The sequence below is a fragment of the Triturus cristatus genome, chromosome 1_2 (genome assembly GCF_964204655.1).
Source record: "Triturus cristatus chromosome 1_2, aTriCri1.1, whole genome shotgun sequence".
Lineage (NCBI taxonomy): Eukaryota > Metazoa > Chordata > Amphibia > Caudata > Salamandridae > Triturus > Triturus cristatus.
In genome coordinates this window covers 815,076,293-815,093,066 of record NC_140580.1, presented here as the reverse complement: position 1 = coordinate 815,093,066, position 16,774 = coordinate 815,076,293, and positions in this window count along the sequence as shown.

Here is a 16,774-nt window from a genome sequence, read left to right as displayed (position 1 = left end):
ATTATACCTGCATGTATGCAGGGTGGGCATTGCCACCAGGTAAGCCTCATAGAAGTGACGCAGTGATGCAGTGAAATCTACAAGATTTCACTGCGCCAGTTCTGGGACACCACTGCATCAAAACCTTACGCCTGCTTAAAGCAGGCATAAGGAGCGACCCAGTACAATAAGTATAGGCCTCCCCATGCATTTCTGGAGTTGTGTCATGCATGCTTGTGAAGACGTGACAGAATTCCTGACACATCTGTCAATCCTTGCCCCATGGTGCGCCATATTGTAAATATAGCCATGGTGGCGCAAGGGTATTGCAGGCTGGTGCAGGGAAACAGACGCATCTCTACAGATGTGTTAGTTTCTTGTAATTCTGCCCCGAAATCCCTGAGAAGCTTTGAATACTAATCACTGAAACCATGAGAATCATGTACATAAAGGGCTCTTGGTCCAGTTTGTGGGATAGACCACTGCCCCTAACCACTGTATTGTTTGACGGCCAAGTGGCTCCTCAGCAGGGTCAGGCAGATGGCATTTGCTAGATTAACCAATTAATTAGTGCATTTTGTATGCGCACGTTAATCATCATATTGCCATTTAAATGGATTCATTTAGTCCCAATTATACAATCACTATAATCTTCCTTGGATCTTATAGCAGTTAAATGTTAATATTTTGAAGTCACTCTGCTGTAAGAGTCCTTGCCTGTCATTTCACATTCTTTGCTGCTCCCAACCTGATGTCTATCCAACGACCTGTCCCCTCACTCTTAACTCTTCCTCTGGCAAACACACTTCCCTTCCAGCAGAGTCCTCATTGTCCTGACCACCACTGGGTCAATCAATCAATCAATCAATCAATCAATCAATCAATCAATCAATCAATCAATCAATCAATCCATCCATCCATATTTATTGCCATGAGAAAACATCACTGTCCAAGTGTATTTTTGAAATAGAGGAAATTACTATATGTCCAACTGTAACTACAGCAGAATTAAGCATGAATCATACATTGAATCAAATTCAAGAGGAATAAAAAACACTTCAGAGAGAAAATTGGGCAGAAGCATATTAAATATTTATATCAAAAATCAACTTTTGAATGTCAGGATATTTGCTGTCTTTTTTTCTCCTTGGTTTCATGGAGTGTAGAATGTATTTATGGCATTACTTCCAACCTCTTCATCATCATCATGTCTGAAACTAACTCAACTTACTGTATTTTCCGTTACACAGGTTGGACCAACATAACTTTTGTGATCACCGTTGTTAAATTTGGGAGGTCAATTGTTTTATCTCCTACTTGTTCCTTGAAGTTTTCACACTTAAATGCTAGAATATCTGGAATTCCAACTTGTTCCCAGCATTGCATGACCTTGCGCTAATAATCTTAAAAATTATTGGTGACCTAGTATTTGTTTACTTTGTACTCAATCAGCCACGGCCTGTGCAAGTAAGAGTAGTGGGGCGGTGAGATAATTAATGTTCGCTCGTCGCCTTCTGACGAAATCCCCCGCTACCCAGCCCCACCTCCCCACCACTCTTACCTGCATGGGCCACGGCTGTACTCAATTTAAATATTACAAGCTTCACCATACGTATAAAGATAGATTCAGTCTATGTGAATATGTCAGAATATCGAGTACAAAAATATTGTCCGACAAAAATATAATTATCGGAATATCGACTTCCAATATTGTCTGAGGGTATGTGTATATAGGTAAGTATAGATTTGCAATTCATAACCACATCTGATCTGCATACTTTCAAGATATGTCAATTGTTAAGTTGCTTGTAAATAGGTTTAAAAAATGTAAATCTATACCCAATCTTATCTAGTTACTTTCAAGATATTGAGGTAGTCGAGATTCTGGATACAATATTCTTTAGGAAAATATTTATAACTTGATTATCAGGTAGAATACTATCTGGTCAGAGCTCCCACATGATTGTTGATGGCCAGAAATGGTCCAGAAAACGCAAATGTATTTATTTTTTACTCTCATTAACTATTACCTATTATTTACAAAATATTAAATGGGAATACATCTTAAGAAAATGATGCCAAATGTGTGGTTCAAGGATTGCTTTGAAAGTTTGTCAGCATTCAATAAACGCAACACTTTCCAACCCATGCGTTGGTCAGAGTAAGAATAATACATTTTCAAAGAATGCTGCTCTTTCCCGTCAGGCAGTGTGCCTGAGCTTACCAGTCCCTCTTTGTCAGCATCGAAGAGAGTCATAAGGCCACTGCTATACGTTTAATTAGTATTTTACAGTTCCACTTTACCAAAACATGAAGGGGCGATACTGAGGTTTTATTAATTTTTTTATTTTTTTTTAAGAGAGGAGCTGGAGAAGATGTCTCTTGTGGCAGGAGTTAAATGGGTTAAATGGCTCCTGGGTAAACGGTTCCTGTTGTAGTGGCACCTAATACATCCTCATGCGCTCTGCTATCCTAACTTCAAAGTATTACTTCTGAGATGAAAGGAAACAACTAGCAAGATGGCATACACCACAAACTAGGGAGCGCAAACTACTGCACTTCAAAGGCAGCCGCGGTCCGTGGAGGGAGTTCCGTGGGGCGGAAAGGCGGGGCGGGGGAGGGCAGGGTGGGGGGTACTAAACACCGGAATATGGATAATTGGAGGTAAGTAAACAATTAAATAAATAAAACGAATTTCGTAGAGCGTGCTTCATCGCAATTTGTGATGCAGCGGGTGCTACGAAATTCGTTTTATTTATTTAATTGTTTACTTACCTCCAATTATCCATATTCTGGTGTTTAGTTCCCCCCACCCTGCCCCTCCCTGCCCCACCTTTCCGCCCCACGGAACTCCCTCCACGGACCGCGGCTGTACAAAGGCCTCCACAAGTGAGTGGCCTCCTCACTCTACTCTAACATTGTTATTGATCCTGCTTCCCTTACTATTGCTGAATCAAATGGCTGCTTCCCAGTAGATTAGGTGTGATAATTTGCTCATTGAGAATGACAAATCACAGGATTGTTATTGGAAGGTGGTTTATTAGTAGTTGTAGGTAGTTACCTACAACTAGTAATAATATGACAGTCACAAATAGGGTCCTGTCAAGTTTTCAATAAATGAATCTTGGTCAAACCTTGGTAGCTTGGCTGCAAGCGGGCAGGCTTAATTTAGGAGACAGGTGTGGAAAGCAATTAAAAACACCAATAAAGAGGAGCCTAGCGCGCAACCAAGATGGCCGCGTAGGTGCGAGGCTCCCGAGGACCTCCGCGACCTCCTGAATTAATCCTGGCGATATCCTGTCCTTGTTGAGGGGACTGTGTTGGGGAACCGGAGCTGAGGCGCCACCCGTTTTTTGGGCTCGAATCGGACCCCGAACGCCGGTGGGAGCATCGATCGAAGGTTGCGGCCTTCTCCTCGCCGGCCCCCCGGATTGGAGTAGTGGGGCGATCCGGGGACAAAGTGAATAACAGCGGCGAGCGGGGCTGGGCGACTGGCGTACCCCGCACTTTCACTTTCGCTTTTGCGCCCTCCTAGCTCTCAAGCCGGGTCGGGCTGCGGAGCGGGGTGCGGTGGCCTTGTCCAGGAGCCCGGCTGACCCGCCGGCGGTGGGTTGACCCGCGGTTCGGTGGTCGCCCCTGCCCCCCCCCTGGCACCCGTGACTGGTATAGCGGCCCGTTTGGGGAGCTTGGCACGACTGTGGAAGAGCCAGCATGTCCACCAAACAAGATGGCGACCGGGCGAAGGTGAAGACGACCCGCCGTGGCACGGCGCACCAGGCCAACAGTATGGACCGCTACACGCTTCAGAAGGGTTCTCCGGAGACATCGAGTGCATCCCCGGTGGGCCCGACGGAGGCATCTGCTCATCCAGGGGATCTGACCCTCCGGGACGTCATGGGCGCCATCGCAGAGATGAAGGCCTCGGTGGACCAGCGTTTCGACACCTTAGCGCAAAAAATAGACTCGGTCCTTGTGGATGTGAGCCTTGTGAGGGCAGACTTGTCCAAAACGAACGACCGAGTCGACTCCCTGGCCCACACCACGACGAGCCTCACGACAGACGTGGTGGCCCTCCAGAAGGAGGTGCGCCGGCTTGGCCAGGCGAGCGCCCTGATGGACCGGCGATTGGAGGACTCCGAGGGTCGGGCCCGGAGGAATAATGTCCGTATTGTGGGGGTCCCGGAGGGACGAGAGGCGGAGGCGGCGGATCTCTTCGTTGAAGATTTGATCCTGACCCATCTCCAGCCCCGGGGGCTGAGTAAGCTTTTTGCGGTGGAGCGTGCTCACCGGGTCCCCGGGGGCAGACCTAAGACTGGTGCCCCGCCGCGGCCGCTCATCGCCCGGATTTTTAATTTTCGGGACAGAGATGCTATCCTCCAGACCTCCAGGCAACAGGGACCGGTCAAGCTTGACAACATGGAGATACATTTCTACCCAGACTTTACTCCGGCGGTCCAGAAGCAGCGACAGAGCTTTCTTGGGGTTAAACGTCGCCTAAGGGACCTGAACCTCAAGTACTCAATGCTCTTTCCAGCCAAGCTGAGGGTAGAGGTGGATGGTCACACGCACTTCTTTGACCGGCCCGAGGCGGCTGGGGACTGGCTGGACACTCTGCCTGGAGATCGGGGCCGGGGGGGCGGGGGGGGCGCGGCTGGCGAGGAGGGCCCGCCGGATCAGAATTGAGGGGTGACTGAATAGGCCTTGCTCTGGACGCTGTTCCTTCACCATTTATTGATTGCGTATGTTCCCCTCCTATGGAGGTTGCGTGGGGTCTGTTGGGGGCTTCCCTCCTCCTCTGGGGGACTAGTTAGTATTTAGCTATGGGGCGACAGGCACACTGCACTTTGGGGGGGCTGTCTGGGCTCATGCAGGGGTGCAGGGAGGGGGGAGTTCTGTTGGGACCGGGGGTGGGGGGGGTGTGTTGTTTGTTAGCACCGCAGGGCAAACCCGCTACTATGTTCTTGTTATTAGGATGCTCGATGGGGGACGACCGATTGATTCGACGTATGATGGGGGGTAGGGATTTGACTGTGTTGTCATGGAATGTTAACGGCCTGGGGGATAGGATTAAGCGTGGTGTGGTCCTGCAGTACTTAAAATGTATTTCACCAGATGTTGTCTTCCTGCAGGAGACGCACCTTATAGGTAACTCCTTTCATGCAATGAATCGGCGGGGATATCGTTTGGTGGCGCATTCCGGCTTCACCTCGGGCTCGCGGGGGGTGGGTATTATGATCAAGAACTCGCTCCCGTTGGAGATTGATGAGGTGCGCCATGATGAGAGGGGACGCTACACGGTTCTGGTGGGAAGAATGGAGGGTAGAGTGTTTATCTTTATATCCGTGTACGTCCCGCCTGGGTTACAAGTCACCACATTCGCGGACCTGGGGCGCCTCCTTCTGGACCTTCCGAGTGGCCTGCTGGTGGTTGGAGGGGACTTTAATGCGGTAGCCTCTGGGTCTATGGATCGCCATCCCCCTAGGGACCTCCCCCGGGCACAGGCGTGGCTGCCCGGCCTTCTGGACACGCTGGACCTGGTGGATTGCTGGCGATTAAAGCATCCCGAATTGCGACAGTACGCCTTCCACTCGGGTGCCCATGGTAGCCTCTCGCGGCTTGATTACATCCTTGTCCCGGCGGCCCATGCAGGGAGGGTGGGGGTGGTGCGCCATCTAGCACGGGGTATCTCAGACCACTCCCCATTGTTGTTGCATTTCGATGTCTTCCCGAGGGGGGATGGCAGGGTGGCCCCAATCAATGCATGGTATTTGCGTGACCCCACCATTCGTGCCGATTTGATCAAATCCTTACAGCGATATTTCGACGAGAATGTGGGGTCGGTCTCTTCCGCCATCTCCCTGTGCGAGGCTTTCAAGGTAGTCCTTAGAGGGGAGGCCCTCTCCTTTATCTCCCATGCCCGGCGGCTCGAGCGGGAGGAGGTGACCCGGGTAGAGGCCGAGATTGCAGAACTGGAGGGTGACCTGGGGAGCGGGGTAACAGACGCCAAGTTGCATGTTCTACACCTAAAGCAGGCGGCCTATCGGGCCCTCGTCACGAAGGCGGCCAGGGGCCTCAGTAGAGAGCAGCAGGGGCGATTGTATGATGTGGGTGATAAGGCTGGCAAATTGATTGCGTGGTTGGATAAGAGGGAGAGAGCGAGCCGCGTGGTGCCTGTGATTGAGAGTATTGATGGTGCGTGTGTCACCGAGCCGGAAGCCATTGTCTCCTGCTTCGCGGATTATTTCCGCGAAGTCTACTCCCCGGTTTCCCCCTGCTCGGAGGAAGATTCCCATGCCCTGCTTCGGGACATCGCACTGCCCTCCCTAACGGTGGAGGACAGGGATTCGCTTGACGCCCCTCCCACCTCGGACGAAATTGCCTTGGCTATTCGCTCGGTTGCATCCGGCAAGGCCATGGGCCCCAATGGTATTCCCATCGAGCTCTACAAGCTACGCCCGGATGTGTTGGCGCCCCACCTGCGCGCGATGTTCCTGGCGGCCCACTCGCAGGGTTCCCTTCCGCCGGACCAGCGCCTGGCCACAATTGTGGTGATCCACAAGGAGGGGAAGCCCCGTGAACGGGTCACATCCTATAGGCCGATTTCGCTTTTGAACGCGGAGCCCAAAATCCTTGCCAAGGTGTTGGCCAACCGGTTGGTTGGCGTGGTGGGCGACCTGGTCCACCAAGACCAATCTGGCTTTATACCGCACCGCAACACGGCGCTCAATCTGCGGCGCTTGCACGGGGTGCTCGCGCGTGTCCCCTTTGTGCGGGAGCCGGCCATCTTGGCATCCTTGGATGCCACCATGGCGTTTGATACGCTTGAATGGCCATACATCTGGGCGATGCTGGCGAAATTCGGGTTCGGCCCGGGTTTCATTAGCTGGGTCAAATTGCTATACTCGGGCCCATTGGCGCAGGTGGTAGTGAATGGGCGAGTCTCGGCCCCATTCGCGCTGGGGAGGGGTACGCGACAGGGTTGCCCCCTGTCGCCTCTCCTGTTTGCCCTGGCCCTGGAGCCCCTGGCGGAGTGGCTACGGTGGCACCCCTCTATCCGTGGTCTCCGCTGGACCCCCGAGCATGAGGACCGTGTGTCCCTCTACGCTGACGACATCCTTCTGTATCTCGCCTCCCCGCGTAAATCACTGATCGTCCTGGTTGATGTTTTGCGCTCCTTCGGTCGCAACTCGGGCCTGGTCATCAACTGGGCGAAATCCTGTGTCTATGTGCTCTCCGGGGAGGCTCCGGCCCTACCACGGGACTGTCCGATCCAGATTGCCCCCCACGGTTTTCGGTACCTGGGTATCTACATCACACTTGACCCGGAGGCCCGCTATGAGCGGAATTTGCTGCCCCCCCTCCAGCGCTTGAGGGAGGACGTGGTGCGCTGGCGGCGTCTGCCGCTCTCGCCGCTCGGCCGAGCGGCTTTGTTCAAAATGATGTCCCTGCCGCGATTCCTCTACGCCCTCCAGAATACTATGGACTTGGTCCCGGCACGCTATTTCCGTGAGGTGGAGGGCCTCCAGCGGCGCCTGTTCTGGGACGGGAGGCCGCGCATTGCTCTGGCTAAATTGACGCTCCCGTGGTACGATGGGGGGGTCGCCCTCCCGGACATTAAACGGTATTACTGGGCCTCCCAACTAGCTGCAATTAATCATGGCCTTTATGTGCCCGCCTTGAACTCGGCATTTGAGATGGATAAAATGCTCCTACCCGGTGGCGATCACAATCGCGCGCTTTACTCTGGCGCGCCCGACTCCCGTTTGACGGGACCGACGCGTGTTATGGTGCGTGTCTGGCACGCGGCTAATGCAGCTATGGGGTGGAAGAACCGTTTGACCCGGGCGTCACCGCTGTATGCGTCTGAGAGGTTGGGCTCCCTATGGACGTCGAAGGGCTTCGAGAAGTGGGACACGATCGGAATCAGTACGGTGGGAGATCTCTGGGCGAGGGGGGGATTCAAAACTTTTGAGACGCTGCAGGCGGAGTTTCAGCTGCAGGGCAGTGAGTACTTTCGGTACCTACAAGTCCGCCATGCGCTGGGCTCCGTCTTCCCGGACGTCGCATCCATTCCGGAGTCTTCCCCCCTGGAGGACAGAGTGCTGGACGGCCATGTACCGGACAGCACGATCTCCCTCATATATAAAAAACTGATCAACGATAGATCGTGCCTGCTGACTAGTCTCCGCGAGGCCTGGGTTGCCGACGGGCTGGAGCTGGACGGCGAGGATTGGATTTCCGCGGTGGCCTCCCCGAAAGAGGTGGCCATCCCGGCTCGCCTTCGTTTCGTCCAGCTCAAGATCCTTCACCGGGTTTACGTGACGGGGCCAAGGCTTCTGCGTATGGGTTTTGCTGGTGACGGGCTGTGTAAGCGTGGCTGTGGTGCGCTGGCGACTTTCATGCATATACTGTGGGAGTGCCCGAAGGTGGAGCGATTCTGGCGTGGTGTGCATGAGGTCCTGCGTGTGGTTACGCGTGTCGCGCTGCTGCCTGAAGCGAGGAGATGCTTGCTGAATGTATGGGAACCGAATGACTATTCGGTCCCGCAGACGCGGTGGGTGACTCTGGGATACATGATAGCTAAGCGTGACATTGCTCAATTGTGGGGATCCCAGAGGCCCCCTGCGGTATCGGCCTGGAAAGAGCATATGGATTGGTGTATGTTTCGTGAAAAGGTGGTGTATGTGGCGAGGGGTAAGCCTGGGGCGTGGGTGAAACTCTGGGGCCCCTGGAACGCCTACCGCGGGGGTATTTGTGAGCCACCACTGCTACCGGCTGCCTCACCTGTTCCGTCTCCCTAGACGGCCCCCCTCCCTCGGCCGCGGGCGCGCGGTCCCCCCAGTCCCTGACCTACTCCCATTCCCCTCCTCAGAGTTCTGCTGCTGGTTTGGATCCCCCACTTATGGAGCACGTGCTGTCACTTTAGATCGCGGGTTGCCTTGCGGGTGTGGTTTTTCGGTGTTGTTTTGTTTCAAGAAAAGGGAACCGTACTATGGGCTTGGAGCTGTGTGGCCTGCACCACTGATTACTCCTGTTTCACTGCTCTGCACTGCCGAGAGATTTTTACTGTATGTATGCAATATGTTTTTGTCATTCTAGCGGCCGGCCGGGTGGTTGTAGGCCCATACCTGTAACTTTTACAACCTGCAATAAACGGTTTCAAAAAAAAAAAAAAAAAAAAAAAGAAAAGTAATCCTGAAAGTAATCAATTGCACATCACTTAAAATTCCCATTGAGCTCAAAGTATTATTGTGTTTGAAATTGTGTTGCCTATTGCAACAAAAATACCTTATCTGCAAAAGTCAATTGCCTATGCTATTTTAAATTTTTGTAAAATGTTTTCATTGGTTTTAATTAACTATGCACAATAAACTTAAACAATTGCCTATTGCAAAGTATTTAACTAAAGCTTTTTATTCTGAGAAAGTATATTTTGATACCTATTGTTGGCTTTAAAATAAAACAACTATCTTTTTTTTATATAAAAAAAAAAAAAAAAAACACCAATAAATGTAATGAATAAGACACAAAATACAATAAAAATCCAATGCCAATTTATAAAAATAGGAAATATTTTTATGATTAAAATGACACTGAAATAACAAAGATCCAATGTCGGGAACAGCAGATATACATTTTTGAAGATGAAATACTTTCTGGTGCTAGAAAAGACAAAAGCGCCAACTTGGGACATCTGGTCCTGCTTACCTAGGCAAAGTAAAAGTTTCAGGCCAACTGCGATGGAGAGTGGGTCAGATACAGTGCGCGATAGGGCCCGGTCAAGTTTTTACCTTCTGACATAGTCACTTTTTAAAAGCTTTTTCTCTCGACGTTGAGCAGGTCTCTTCGTCAGGCTGGCTTGCAGTTCGGCGACAGCGGCTTAGCTTAGCGCTAAGCCTCGGTCAACTCCTGGAAGTCTTGTCTTGACGAAAACAACGGGGGCAAACCTGAATCTCGGGACAGTTCGTGGTTCAGAGTTGACGGCTTGACCCTCGATGATGGGTTTGTCATCTTATGGAGTTTTTGACGAAAATTCTCTAAATGAATCCAAACTTCTGGATCTTCTTCCTGAAGGTCCTTTATTTCTCTTGAGGGGTCCACAAATCCAATCCAAGGTTCCAGAATCACTGTGGTGTGCCTTGGGAAGTTGGGACTACAAGGCCCACAATGAACCTTGCAAAATCCTCAAAGGTCCACTGAACACAGTCCAGCTGGGTTCCTCTTGGTTGAGAAGATGCAGGTGGAGCTCTTTTAACCTGTTGCTTTCAGAGAGCCCACACCTCAAACTTTTAGAGTCAGGGAAAGTCCTTCTTTTGCTGTTGCCCAAAGTGTGCAAGAGGGTCAGTCCTTCTGAGTGCAGTCCTCATGGTGCAGACCAGGGGTTCAGCAGGGCAGTTCTTCTTGTTCTTGTTTCTTCCAGACAGTGATCTGAGTTGCTGGGCAGCTCTCCCACATTTATCCAGGTTTCTCGGCCGGCAAGCAAGGGGGCACACCTGACCAATAGGGTGCGGGGTGCCACTGTCAATGATACCCTTGAAATTTGGCAAATTCTTGTCCCAGAAAGCACTATTCCGTAAAATCAAAAATGTAGAACATATCTCCTTGAGTTTCAGGTCTGGCTAACCAAACCTACAGGTGTGGCTAACTTTCCATCTCTAACACGCCCCTTCCAGTTTCCCTGCTACTTCAATTACAGGGGATCCTATCTAGATGGGGGTGCAAGAAGTAGGTGTGGGCCTGGTTCCTGCCCTCGCTGTATTACTCCCTTTGAGGACCAGTTTGGCTACCAAGCCCCCTTCCTGCCTTTTGCTCTGCAGCAGCAGATCTCCTCCCACCAGATGTGTCCTTTGTCTCAGTCCAGGCTACTTCACACCTAATCAAGAGTGCTTGGCTCAGTCTGTCAAAGGCTGGCCAATCAGAGAAGGCTGGGACAGGGCTGAATTCAGGCATGTCAGAAAAGCAAGTTCTATAACTTATTTTCTGTAATAGTCATATTAAATGCAACCTTGGCAAGTTGCTGGATTTATTGCAGCTATCACTATCATACTTTGAAGTATTATTTATTTTAGCTCACCCCTGTCAATAGTAAAACTTCATTAAGGTTTTATAAAGTCTTCCCATGTTACCCAATGGAGCTGAGGCACTACAATAATAAAAAAATGAAATTGGCAGTTTTCCCTCACAAAGGCTTATAAAACATTTCATATAATGTTCACGTTTTCTTTAACATGACCTCCCACCTTTGGGGAACCTAGGGTAGACCTTAGGGATGACATATCTAAAAAAAAAAGTAGTTTAAGACTTTGGAAGCACCAATGCAGGCCACAAAATGTCCCATTTTTGACAACCTGTCCTCTACCACCAATATGGTGTCATACTTGTTACACATGGGTAGCCTCACCATGAAATCAACGGATACATCTTCCTACTTTCCTTCTGCGGTTTTCAATGGAATTAACAACCCTTTCAGTTGGGAACGGTCTGACTTGGCTTGGGCACATACATCTAATTTCATAACATAATCCTTTACATCCTTCTTCAATTCCAGCCACCAAAAATGCCGTAACACAATGTCTTGTGTCTTTGCTTGGCCTAGATGTCCGAGCATGTGAGATTCATGACACCATTGTATCGCCTGCATTTGAAAAGACTGTATGGGAACACACAATTGTGAACCATCAATCAGGATTTGTATAGCGTAGGTGCATCACCCTTGAGGGTCTCGAGGAGCTGTGGGCTCATGCTGCGGGATCACATGATCTGTTCTTATTGTTTGAACATCCATGAAAAGGCAACACATCATGAATTCATCTGCAAAGGTCTGTGCTACCCACTTAGCAAGTTTCACCAATGGAAAGGCTTGTAGGGCATCATCCAGGAATTGGTGCCTGGTGTTTCCCCCAATAAAATGTTGGGCTGGAATGAATATGAGGCTTCTGTTTTAGGTGTGGGATTTTCCTTGTCAAATCTAGATAAGGAATCTGCCTTTTTGTTTTCAGTACCCGGAGAGAAGGTAACCACAAATTCATATTCAGAGAAGAAAAGGGTCCAATGCAATGAAGGGACAAACCTCTGGTTGACTTAAAAAACTGCAGGTTTCAGAGGTCAGTGTATACTGTTACTGGATGTCTGGCCCCCAACAAATAGTGCCACCATTCTTTAAATGTTATGTGGATAGCCAGATGTTCTTTCTCCGCTACTCTATAATTAACCTCCTCTGCGTTAAACCTTTTTGAGATATGAGCTACTGGATACATTTACCCCGTGACTGTGGTTTGTTGTGACAAAACTGCTCTCATAGCCCCATTCAAAGCATCAGCTTCAACAATAAAGGGTTCTGCTACATTTGAGGAAGGCGGTACAGGAGCTGCAGTGAAGGCTTCCTTAAAGTTAGAAAATGCCTTCTCACACTCAGAAGTCCGTTAAAACACAGCATTTTTTCCCATCAACTTGGTGATGGGGACTATGATGGCAGAAAACTGAGGAATTAAACGGTGGTAAAAATGTACAAATCCCAAAATTCTGTGTATGTCCTTGGCATTTTTTGCTGTGGGCCAATCATGCACCGCTTGTGCTTTCCTCTCTGACATTTGCAACCCCGGGGGGGGGGGGGGGGGGGGGTTAATATAAACCCCAGAAATTCCACACTGGTTATATGAAATTCAGACAATTTGCAGAAAATACCATGCTTTCTCTATGTTCCAAAGATGTTTTTTACATGCTGGATATGGTCCTGGTCCATTAGGGAGTAGATATTGCAAGCAGAGCCATGTATTTTTGCAAGACCTCATTCAGAAACTACTGAAAAGCCACTGGGGCATTGCATAGACCGAAGGGCATCACACAATACTCATAGAGACCGAATTTTGTGTGAAAAGTAATGTTCCACTCATCTCCCTCTCTAATGCATACCTGATGATATGCCCCTCTGAGATCAAATCTGGTATGGATTGTTGCCAATCTAACATGATCTAGGAGAACCGAGATGAGTGGAAGCGGGTAACAGTTTCTATGGTTATCCCATTCAATGCACAGTAGTTAATGCATGTATATAACTCTCCATTGGCCTACGGAATTAAAAACAGAGTAGAGGGTGAAGGAGATTTGGAAGGCCGTATAAATTCATTCTCCAAGTACCATTCAATATACTCTTGTAAATGCTCATTCTTTTTCTCCATGAGAAGAGTTGGCCTAACGGCTAGGGCGGTCGACCTCGAGTCTGAGGAACCAGGTTCGAGTCTCGGCAATGACCCTGAACATCCTGTGATTCTGGGCAAATCACTTAATCTCCCCATGCCAAACAAAAAAAAATCAATGTGTCCTCATGTAACGCAACTGGGGCTCATGTAAATTGCTCTGATACCCGATACCTTCGGGTCAAGTTCACGCTATATAAAACTCAGTTAAAAAATAAAAAAAGAGCATGTATACGGCTGCAGGGAATCTTGGCTCCAGGAACCAGATCTATCTGACAGTCATATCTTATGGGGAGGTAACAATTCAGTGCTACTTTGACTGAATACACCTAGATAAGCAGAATACAGTTTAGGCAGAATAGTTTCCTTCTCTGCTGCTGTTGCTATCATATGCTATCATAAGATGCAAATGGGTGTTCACCAATGGAGCCTGCTGAAATTGACTACAAACTTCACGAAAAAGGGTAGAATTGAACACTAGACGTTGAATATTTCAATAAATGGCAGAATTAAGCAGTGTTAACCATGGAATTCCTAATAATAATTTAAATTGGGAAGCATCAATAACATCAAACTGAATTTTTCTTGATGATGCACTTGATTGTCTGTACAATGTAAGGTTACCAATTCACTATGTTTTGTAATAGGAACTGAGGATAACATGGTACTATGCACTTCCCTATCCATCTCAGGTTCGTTCTTATGGAGAGTGGATAACTGTAACAACTATTTAGAGTCTATAAAGTTACCCATAGCACCAGAATTTGTCATGGCGTCTACCTGTTGTTTTCCTTGCTCTGGAGTCCCAATTTCTGTTTTGACTATTAAATGTGGTACCGTACTTTGTAATGTGTTAGCCACACTTTGTTCAGGAGACACATCCCATAATCCTGCAAAATACTCCTGTTTTATGCAGCTAATTGCTAGTTTTTCCAAACCCCTTCTTTTAGTAGACTTAGGTCTTGTGGGGCACTCTCTTATATAATGGCCCTTCTTTCAACAATGTAAGCATAAACTGTTCTTATGTTGATTCTCCCTTTCTTCCTTGGACAATGGTCCATGCACCCCATCAATTTCCATTGGTCTGTGGCAGGACTAGGTTTTGTTCTATAGAACATTTCGGTTTTAATGTTCTTTTCTCCCTAACACTCTGTTAACCTGTGGTCTAAGCATAGCATTAGATTAAAACGATCTGAACAAGTAACAGGCTGTGGTTCAACCTGTGCCAAGATGTCTTTCATTTCATCTTTCAGTCCTCTCTAATAAGGAGCTGCTCTCTTCTCTTCAGGCCATCCTGTTTCAGCCACCAAATGATTAAATTGTGTCAAATAAGTTGCTAAATCTTCGTTGCCCTGTCGTGGATCTAATAGTTCTTGGTCAGGGGACTGCGTAAACATTTGACGGTCAAGTACCTTCTCAAACTCTATTTTGAAACGGGACTAATGATATAACTTTAGGGCTTGTTCCGATGTTGGTGGGCCCGCCATTGCCAGGCTGTCGGTGGCAGGCCCACTGACAACTACAGGAGCGGTCTGACTGCCGGATTCTGATCCAACAGTCAGAGGCATTGGGTGGAGGGACCTACTGCTGCTTTTCAGCAGATAGACAGTAATCCCTACAATAGGGGTGGTGCCAGCTTAGGAACCAAGCAAAACCAAAGGAAATGATGGACGGAGTATTGAACATTGCAAGCACTCACCCCCAGTCAACTGATCTGGGTTTAATCCACCACCGTTCTTTAGCCCACTCTGCCACCCCAGTTCAGACATGGCCATATGCAAATCAGTCTGACCCTGTGCCTCATGGGAACAGTCCAGCCCGAACTGCCAAGCCATGTCTTCCCTGGACCGGAAACAAGCTTCCTAGGACCGGTTTCTGGCATTTCAGCCGTCTTCAGCCAGGCTTGCTTGAATCCAGTGGCAAAGTGAGCAAGGGACTCACGTCTGAGCATACCCTGCCAACTTATGGCGAACAAAGCAAAACCAAAGGAAATGATGGACGGAGTATTGAACATTGCAAGCACTCACCCCCAGTCAACTGATCTGGGTTTAATCCACCACCGTTCTTTAGCCCACTCTGCCACCCCAGTTCAGACATGGCCATATGCAAATCAGTCTGACCCTGTGCCTCATGGGAACAGTCCAGCCCGAACTGCCAAGCCATGTCTTCCCTGGACCGGAAACAAGCTTCCTAGGACCGGTTTCTGGCATTTCAGCCGTCTTCAGCCAGGCTTGCTTGAATCCAGTGGCAAAGTGAGCAAGGGACTCACGTCTGAGCATACCCTGCCAACTTATGGCGAACAAAGCAAAACCAAAGGAAATGATGGACGGAGTATTGAACATTGCAAGCACTCACCCCCAGTCAACTGATCTGGGTTTAATCCACCACCGTTCTTTAGCCCACTCTGCCACCCCAGTTCAGACATGGCCATATGCAAATCAGTCTGACCCTGTGCCTCATGGGAACAGTCCAGCCCGAACTGCCAAGCCATGTCTTCCGTGGACCGGAAACAAGCTTCCTAGGACCGGTTTCTGGCATTTCAGCCGTCTTCAGCCAGGCTTGCTTGAATCCAGTGGCAAAGTGAGCAAGGGACTCATGTCTGAGCATACCCTGGCAACTTATGGCGAACAAAGCAAAACCAAAGGAAATGATGGACGGAGTATTGAACATTGCAAGCACTCACCCCCAGTCAACTGATCTGGGTTTAATCCACCACCGTTCTTTAGCCCACTCTGCCACCCCAGTTCAGACATGGCCATATGCAAATCAGTCTGACCCTGTGCCTCATGGGAACAGTCCAGCCCGAACTGCCAAGCCATGTCTTCCCTGGACCGGAAACAAGCTTCCTAGGACCGGTGGACTAAAGGTGTAGCCAAAGCCTCTCCATCCCCTCCAAAATAAAATATTAAAAAGACCACTTGGAATTGAGCGTCAGGAAAGGATTGAGGCCTAACCATGAAGTGCAACTGGACTTGTGTAAGGAAAGCCTCTACTTTATCAGGATCATCAGAGAACCTCTCAAGAGGGGCCAAAGACACTGCAGAAAGGCAGTAGCGGCATGTGGAGGGAGTTCCGTGGGGGGGTAAGGTGGGGTGGGGGAGGGGCAGGGTGGGGGGTAGTAAACACCGGAATATGGATGATTGGAGGTAAGTAAACAATTAAAGAAAACAAATTTTGTTGCGTGCGCAACAAAATTATTTTAATTATTTTAATTGTTTACTTACCTCCGATCATCCATATTCCGGTGTTTACTACCCCCCGCCCCACCTTACCGCCCCACGGAACTCCCTCCACGGGCCGCTACTGCTAATGCACACGTTTTTGCTCGAAATGAAGTGATTTTCCCCTTCAATTCTGCACTCATGACACATAGAAGGGTAAATGGACATAATATCGAAAAAATAATATCGAACAACAAGAATATCGAAGGTAAAATATCGAGATAACATTAATATCGAAGTGTAGAATATCGAGGTAAGTAATATCGTGTTTTAAGTGTTTAGTAAAATATCGAAGTATGAAATATCGAAGTAGTAATATCGTTTGAAGATAATATCGATTGAATAGTTTTGTGAGAAATATCGAAATATAATATATAT